The 9,661-nt window shown below is 40.6% G+C and overlaps 1 protein-coding gene across 4 annotated transcripts in view; it reads left to right on the top strand.

The window, feature by feature from the left end:
• The window catches only part of LOC108632528 (lachesin), a 268,437-nt gene that overhangs the window by 73,210 nt on the left and 185,566 nt on the right, over nucleotides 1-9,661 (top strand). The gene's annotated exons all lie outside the window — the stretch shown is intronic.

Below are 9,661 nucleotides of genomic sequence, written 5' to 3'. Positions count from 1 at the left end.
CTATATAGCCAATATATCCTTAAACGAAAATAATAATCATAAGAAAGAATTGAAAAAATGTGTACTTTCCTGGCCGAACAACCAGAATGTTCATATCAATTAATAAGGGTATATTTTATGGCAGAGATAGGATTCTCTATTTAGGTATTTTTGCTGTATTGCAATATATACAAGTTTACATAGATTTCATGACTTTCTCGAGCTGGTTTTCACAGAAATGAATATTATTATTTTCTAAGACAAAATTATTTTCACACAATATCCAATGTATCAATTTATATCATTGTATTTGTATATTGTAATGAGTTGTTTTGCAAAGGGACCTGAGAAATGCTTTTTTGTCGCGCAGTGGTGTTTAAAATCGTTTCGAATTAAATTGCTCGTTAATTTCTTCTTGACAACGGGACAAACACGCCGCGGAAAAGAAAACCGTCTGTTTAATTCATCGAAACGGCGCGGCACGGTGGTAGAGGGACGCGCGGACACCTGTTGATCCGAGCCTCTCTCTGTTTACTCGTACTACAAAAAAAAAGTATAATCTTTCTCTTGAATTGCAGATGCGTCATTTATCGCTTTGTTTCACAGACGCGGGGAGCGATATTGTTTAATGCTCGCGGAAACGTGAAAGAGATGATTGTTCTACACGGTTGTAAATGTAATTCGAGACGTGCCGCCTGTTAATTCTCTATGTTCAATTAATCAGACATTTAAAATCTGGTTATTGCTTACACGAATTTCCGTTACTTCGTATTGATCATATCAGATTATCAGATCATCGACGTTTAATTATTTTCCATTAATGTCAGATATTATGTATTACTTAAATATTCCAAATGAATATATGTAGAAACGTCATATTATACGTTGCATCGAGTCGGTGAATACTAACTGATTTAACTTGAGTTTTATTTCATATGACAAAACGATAAAATTCGACGATGACGGCAAGTCGAACTCGATTTATCGCCTTGTTTACCTACGAAAGGAACTTTCTAATTCGCCGCTAAAAATTGTAACTACAGCTGTCTCGCGGGAAATCATATGAAACGTCGGAGTATAGTAGGTTGCGTAGCGATAGCAAACGTCAAGCGATACATAAACTCAATAAATCAACGAGCGGAGAACCGATAGAGAATTCTAATGATCGCACGCAATTCCCGTAGCTCATACGGAATAGCAAACATAACTACATTGTTTATAAAAGCGGCGTATATTGAGGATTTTCTAGATACAAATTTTTTTCATCATAGACTTTAATAAAATGTACAGAAGAGAAATTCATGAAATCGTTGCAACTAAGCAGGATTTTTATCGCTTAAAGAGGAAGCAGATTGTGGACGAAGGGTTGAATTTCACGGAAGGGCGAAACGATATTGCAGAATAAATGGGTGGTATCATTGTCCCGTTTAGCGGACTATTACCGGCGTTATGCTATTTCATAAACGGGCGAGCACGGCCAGGCGAATAACAATTGCAAATTCGAAATTATTCGTATGAAAGGACGGCTCAGCACGACGCGGTGCGACGCGACGCGGGCGACGCGTGAGCGAGCTGGGGTACAACGTTATATGTATTTTTCATTCGCTCGTAAATCTCAGCGTTTGAATATCAAACGGCTGCTACGTATGGGTGTGCATATATCGGTAGGATTGCGAAGTATAAGCGAATATAAGGGAATGCTAACAATATTTGCATTTTATGAGGCTGCCAACACGCTTGCCGAACCCCACCGGAGAGGGACGGGCGCGGCCGTATCACATTCCCGTTCTTTTCACAACGGCCGCGTCGACGAAACAGTGTACTCGAATCAGCCTTCCATAGATTTCATCGTTAAATCGCTATTACGATCGGATAGTCTATTGATTTCCGCCCCCTCACGTCTGAGTGTATGAGAGCATAAGTGAATTTTCGGTGTCTCATTCTTCTTCTATTTTATACATTTTCGACCAGGGCTCTTGCACGATATTTTACTTACTAATAATATCAGTCAATTTTTTAATTACAAGTTCTAACTTGTATTATTTAACTTAGATAACTTAGATTAAAAGTTTTAAATAAAATAATCGCTAGTTGACACAATACTCGAGTCAATCATTTGTTACAAGAACAATGAACGGCGATATTTAGCCTTTACCTATCTATTATAATTGTTCAGTGAACTGCTAATTAAGCGCACGAACAGAAGTGAAGTGTTACAATTAAAACAAAGGAACGGCGAAGTTAAAACCTTGCCTCCTTGTCAGAAGAATAATAATAATAATAATAATAATAATACCTAGGCTACTGGAGTCTGTATTGCAGTAAAAAGGAACAGTCTTAAAATAATCTGTCAAAGGTAGGGAAGGCCGGCTTGGGCTATCCGGCTGGGCGAAATGAAAGCCAAATAGCCCGAGAAACGTCAACGGGAGAACCGCAACAAAGGCAAAGAACAGGGAAAGCACGCGAGAGGGAAAACTCGAAACGCGCCGAGGCGTTTTCATTAAGTGGTTACCATGGTCAGTATTCTCTCTCTCTTTCTCTCTTTCTCTCGCTCTCTTGTTTTCCCTCTAGTTCATCTTCCTCGTAAGGTACGGAACTTCAAATCATTTTGTGATTAAAATACGTGCATACAAAATAGAGAATAACGCTTTGTATTTTCGTAACGACTTAATAATTGAATTCAATTGTATTGTGCATTCAGGCATGCATTTATAATAAAATTAAACAAGAAGCAGTTTCGTTAATTATGGAACAATGCAATATTTCACAAAATGGTTTCGATGATGAAATTATTTTATTTTTGCCAAGAATTAAACTTGTAAGAAGTTCCAACGACGTTGGTTATATGTATAAACGGTGACTAGAATTTACGTTTAATTAGTACATAAATGAATCTGGTAGCATCGTTGCTGTTGACAAAGCTTACAATTAACCGTGGCGCACGTTGCGGTGAATATATAATTAACGTCGAAGCGGAACTGTCCGGTGGTCCCGCTTTGATCTCTCGCACGTGATGCTTTATTTTCCCTTTTTTTTCTTCGAACTGTGTTCAACTGAACTCTGACGAGGACGGCACATGGCGACGAAACCGCGGGAAACATTGAAAACTAGCTACTTCGTGCGGTCGACGCGGTTTGACGCTCTAATTGAAGCCGACGCAGTTAGTTTATTAACGCGTCGAATATAATTAGCAAACGTTACGAGCTGATACCCATTATTATGCAATATTTTTATAAATTTAATTAAATTATTTAGCCTCGAAGGATCTTGTTTTCATGTCTGCAATTTTATGAGCATTTTAACTTGATGGCAAGTCTTATGAATAATTCCGTGGCGGGAAAACCGAGCGATGGTCAGAAAGTATGCATAAATGCGCCGTCCAACATTGCTTTATGGATTCGTGTAACGACCCTTTCAACTGCACTGCCAGTAAAAAGCGAAAAAATCTATTGAATACTTCAATAGAATTTGTTTAATAATTTCGCGTATAAAATTAATATAACTTGTTCCATTATTTTCTAAGCCGTGATTGCGTCCGGGCGGCGAACCGCGGCGGTAACTTTTATACATGAGTTTACGCAGGTGAAAGAGGCAGTTGTCAAGACGACAAGGAGAATTCACAATCAAGTCCCGGGTAGAATCGGGTCAACGACCGTAGTAAAAGCATTACTTGTAGAGAAGGTTGGCTTCACGCACGTACGTCGTAAAACAAGCGACGATCAGCGGGACCAGGTTAAAGACGAAAAGCAGTACGGATTTTACGTCAATTTACAAAAGAAAAATGCTCAACGAGAATGCCAGTATTAGCTGACGATCCTCGTAAAATTCTTATTATGCTATTTCTTTGTTTTGAACCCAGCCATCCCCGTTTCCCTTTTATTTTCTGCAAGCGAATCTCATAGAATTTTACATTTCTAATTACCAAATGCTTCATTTGTTACAATAATTCTATCAAATTTTTTGTCACTCGAATAGTTTACGAAGATAAGGATCGAGTAATCTATTAAACGAGTTCTATTAACCTCCCTGCAATTTTGTTATCGCGTACCTTTGGAACAGATCGTTAGGTGAGGAAATAGAAACAGAATGTGTTTCATCGTGTGCGCTTTCATTTCAACACAAAGACTCGTCGAACACCAAAGGTAGTTCCTGTGCTTTCAGCTGTTTTTTTTTTTTTTTCAACGATTGCAAAGAAGCGAAGCGACGGAGCGGTGGGAAGGGGGAGGGATATTCGCGGTGGAAACAATTTTCTCGCCAAAGTTCGGCTTTGATTTCGCGTCCCGAGGCAGACATTCTCGTACCCATTCTAGAAATCGAATCGCCGCTGCAATAAACTAATTTTGCCACGTTGTAATTAATAACCAGGGCGGAAGGAGAATCTCGTCGCATGAAAAGAAGGGATCTTGACGTTACGATCATTTTCGCGCGTTTCTTTAGCAGTTTTCTTAATTAAACAACCAGCCTGGTTGGAAAGCTGGATAAGGCTACGGCCTGGAGCGAAGGATCTTATGAATAAACAAGTTTCAGCTCGATTCACGGCCACCGAGCATTAATGCGAATGAAAAGACATGACTGTATCGAGCGTTCGTTAGCGAACTTTCCAAGTCTTTTGTGTCCTGTATCCTGTTTTAAAAAGAGTTCTTTTACACACGCGAAGTACATCAGGATTATTCAATTTCCTTGCAGGTATTCGTTTCTTACAAACATTTGATCATATAATCAACGTCCTTGGTTAGAAACCATTAATCAAACGTGTGGACTCTGTTGGTCGAAAAAGTTGATGCTTAATTGCAGACAGTGTGAAATGACAGGACGTGTACGCGTCGGTTCGACATCGCGTGGAGCTGACTGTCGTGATTGTTGCCAGTTGGTTGCAATTATTGGCCACGATAGAACACGTTCGTGTCTATTAACAGCGGATAGAACCGTCGGTTCTATTATTTGATAGCCACGAAAAGAGGATAATTGATTCTCCACTGTCCTTTACATCGGTTAATTAATTTCGCCCGTCGTTGATACAATTTCATTTCAATAGGACCCACGCAATTTAGTCTCTTTAGACATGCACGAGATTTATTTATAATGAATTTTGAATTTCATTTTTGTGCCGAGGTTAAAAACTTTGAAATATAGGAAAGTACATAAGCAGGAGGGATTCGGTCGTTTTTCATTTCGTCCATTGTCGGGGACAGGGAATTCAGGTGCCTGTTATGGTTGTTATTCTTTCGGTCGTCGACAGGTCTGCCCCGAGGTCTATTCGAGTAGCTACAGACAGACGGACAGCGGTAGTGCAATGAACGTTCGCTCCGGTATCACACCGATACGTTATTGCGTTCCGTTGCGGCGGGCGACGAGCGCAATATACTGGCATCGACAAGTCCACGCCTGTGTTCCTTGTATGCTTGTTTATTTGCGCTCAGAAACGATTACATGGAGTCTTTTCTTTTTTCCCGGGGACAATCACTGATTGCGACGATAAGTCTTGACGAACCGAGTGCAGCAGTCCTCTACTGCCTGTCGTTGCCTGTTGAACAGGTGTCCAAGAAATATCATATAAAATCAAAGAGAAATGAAATAATCTTTATATTTTTACGAAATTCATTTTATTTACTGTTCATGCAATACAGCAATATTTAATTCATAAAATCAAGACATCGAATTTTAATAACTGATAAAATATTTTGACATTATTATTTGATTATGAAGTGAAAAAATAATTCGGTGGAATGTTTGTAATAGCCTAGTAGCCACTATCGGTAATAGGCAATCAACATAACGACAAGCTGTTAATTGGTCCGCGGAACGGTATCAGACAAACCGCAGGGCATCGCGCGAGCTTTAGAAGGGAAGCGCCGCGTCGTACAAAAGCGATTACCGGCGACATGTCGTACCCGATAATTGGCCCGGAGGGGGTAAGAATCGATGTCACCGGGTGCTGCGGCGTGGACAATCGTCGCGGGTGCACGGGCTTTTAACGTGGCGAACGATCGTCATTGTTGTCGTTCGCCCGCGCCGCGCCGCGCCGCGCCGGCGGTCGGCTTCCCCGCGCCGCCAATTCTATGGAGCGTACCTCTCGCTCGTGCTTTCTCATCCTCCCGGCACTCGTTTCAAGTTTACCCCTCTCGTTCCAACGCCGCGTGCACGGTTGTAGACCGCGTTGTATCGGCGTTGTATAAGCGCAGGGGGCGAGATTTACGAGCTATGCGGGGGTGTACGCGAGTAGCCCGGCCGGTGTCGTTGCGCTTTTTCTATAGTTCGGTGATTAAACAGTTTAATATCACAAATACCGGCCGCGGACAATACGTCGACACTCGACAGGCCCTGGTGTGGGTCCTCCAGAGCCACCCTTTGTTACCCGTTGCGTGATACGTCACAACCCCTCCCTTGGTCCGGTCCTCACGACGATTTTTGACACTAGAATACAGTTTATTCTTGAATGTGCATCCAGTCAGATCTGGATTCTATTTTTCATAAGACAGATGTTTCTTTTTATTCAAAGTCACATCAACGACAAAGTTTAGAAAAAGCATTAGAATATGTTGGGTTTGATGGTGTGGTGGAATTATCTTATCCTGAAGTTTAATGATTCCTCAAAACCAAATCTTTTATTCTGTGACAATATATCAAATTTTACTTGCAGAAAATAATTATATATTATCATTCAATTATTTATTACTGCTTGAATCAAATAATTAATTATCTTGTTACAATCCCGTGTGTCTTTCTTCTAATGAAAGAAACAATAATTACATAGAACTACAATGGAAAGTGAAAATAGCGAGGATATAGTGACAGGAAGAAAGTGAATAGAAAATTAGAGTGGTAGCAGTGGTTAGTGAGCGTCTCCAATCAGCCGTACTGCGGTCGAATCGATTTTCGTAATGAATTGTGGCTTGGTTACTCCTATTGCCGGACCAATATTGCTTCTTCAGGGTTACAAGTTCTTCCCCATCCTTCGAATCCACCTAAAACACGATCGGTCCCTGGTCCTCGATTAAACCGCCAATACTTCGACCCACGGGACTCTCCAATGTTCCTAAAAGAATACTTAGTTCTACGCTAGAAATCCCACCATGTCTCTCGTTTCAGATTAAAATATAGATTGGCATTTGACTTCTTAATAAATAAATGCTTAGAACGATTGCTCTATTTATTGGAATTTAGAATATAAAAAGACTCTTGGTTCTTACATAAAAATATCCAGCTGTTAAAAGTAAATTTCATTTTTAAGTAGTATGACTCGATATTGGTCAGACACGTAATTATTCGCATCTGTACAACAATAAATCAGTTCAGTTGCTTAGTATACTTTGTAATCTTTGTTGCTTACGATTCGAGAAGATGTTGTACGAAGGTGGGACTCTGAAAAAAATTCAGAGACGGTGTTACTTACTACGCGAGCTAAGCCCAGTCATGCAACAAACGCGCACCCTTCAGAACGGAATTTCTGAAATATGCGAAATATCCGGGGAACGTCGCGTTTATAATGTGTTCCTTCGAGCATGACGAGATGAGATTTCCCTCTGGTGCAGATTTAACTGTGGTACGGAGAATTTCGTTGATGAACTTCGATCACTTGATCATTCAGTGACGCATACAATTAATATGTACATAATATTTAATGTAATAATTGGTGATCAGTTCAAATATTAATATGTGAAGGGAGAAATGAGTGATTTGTCAGAATCAATGCTACGTCCTTTCAAACGAAAACATCGTTTCTGTAACTTTTGCGTTAAATTTAATCCTGGCGGAAATATAAACGAGAAAGCATAATTAATTGATTAACAAGATAGAAATGTCACAGTGGACATATCTGTCCTAAATTATCAGAATTGACATGTCAGTCATTTTTAATACAGTTTTCGTATCTTAGTTTTGTTTACACGTCCATCGATCGACCATAAATTAATACTACCACGAACGTGTCTAAATAGCCAGTAACTAGTCAGTCAAAGGCGTGCAGTAAATACAGATTTGTCTCCAAAATTACTAAAAAAAATATGCGGTCACGTTTCAACATTTCAGCGTATGGAATCCCATGGCATCCGGCTTAGAGCAGCTCCTGGTTCATGCAAATTCCTTTGAATCGGCCCCGCGCCGCAGAATTCGGTTTCAAAAACCTTGCAATTCGTCCATCGAGCCGGTTGCAATTTCGTCGCGGTCACGCGGACAGAGAAAAGAGAACGGGAGGGAGAGAGGGGAACACGTGTTCTATCGTTGGAAAAACGGTTGGCTAGCGAAATACGCGTATAAACGCGGCCCAAGGGTTGCGGACGCAGATTGTTAGCGGGGCTCAATCAACGTATGGGCGTGACACGGGAGCTGCAGTTCCAACGGGACGGACCATGGGCAAACTTATCCGACGTTTGCACTAGCAGCGTGCCAGAGTATGCGAGAGTTATTTCATGGACATGGTAACGCCGTAGAAAAATCAGCTGCCACGGTCCGCCCTCTATGCATACAAAAAAGAGTATGTGAAATGCATATCGTGGATTTTCACCGTATCCTAACAAGCATCGAGAGAAATGTAAACTCAATTTTATCAATGCTTGTATTATTCGACACAGCATAATTTTACTTGACTAGTTAATACAAAATGCTTCATAATGGAACGTCATTGACTTCATACTTTCATTGCTTTAATCAGTGACAGAAATTTTCTGACTTTTTACATTATTAAAAAATGCGCGATTGAAATGAAATATTGTGAATGATCTGGAGTAAATCCAGGACATTGTAGAAGCTGTTTAGGTTACGCTAGCCTATGGAAGAGGGAGGAACATCGGGTGGGAGGGGGCCGGTTCCATGTGACCACTAGATTAGTTTTGTTCGAGGCAATTTGAATTTAGATTAGTTGTCGCAAATTGCCGCGGCCGATATCGGTGCAGCGCGACTCGCCTCGCACTCTTCCCGTTCCTGCTTATCTCTCTTGCGCCTTTGTGCCGCTGCGACGCCTTTTGGACGGACCGGCGGCTTCGTGATTAGGTGACGCGATTTTGCTTTTGTTTTCAACTTGATGATCGCATTGGCTGAGATTTCAATTACTTTTTATCGATTGGTAATACTGAACTGAAAATACGTCAGGAGTGTCATAATGATTCATTAGCTATTTATGACTTTTATTAGATGTCCCTTGTTGAACTCCAAGTTTAGAATTAAATGCAATAATTCTTAAGTTGAAACTCACAGTTGATACGCACATGCAGATACTGCTGGGACAAAATAATTACGCGTATCCGTATAAAGTGTCGAACCGAGTGCTCGAATTTTCACAGTCGTACCGGCGGCGTCGACGCGAAGCGTCCGAGGCAATGTTGCATGTGGTTAGCCGCGCTTGACATTTTCCGCGATATCGGATGGATAGCCCAGGCATATTGCTGAGGTCGCCGAAAAAATGAATTAAAAAAAAAAAAAAAAACGAGGCAGAACATATCGCGCGTGTCTCGATAGGCTCTAGGCAATAATTCTGTGAGAAGTTCGCTTTGCGGAGGATGAATGCAATTTTGATAACCGATAGAAGATTGGATCAACCGCGTCCAGCTTCGATTTAGTCATTTCATACTTTTCTCATTTTTAACTTGCTATCAGACAGGCACAATAATAAATCATTACCTGAGCAGCGTTCCGAGATAATTAGTAGATTGTGTAATAAATATCTAATACGAATAGAGCAGATGTA

This window comes from Ceratina calcarata, unplaced genomic scaffold, assembly GCF_001652005.2.
Source record: "Ceratina calcarata isolate Rehan_Ccalc_2016 unplaced genomic scaffold, ASM165200v1 scaffold16.2, whole genome shotgun sequence".
NCBI classification, from domain to species: Eukaryota; Metazoa; Arthropoda; class Insecta; order Hymenoptera; family Apidae; genus Ceratina; species Ceratina calcarata.
This window is presented reverse-complemented; position numbering and strand designations above follow the sequence as displayed.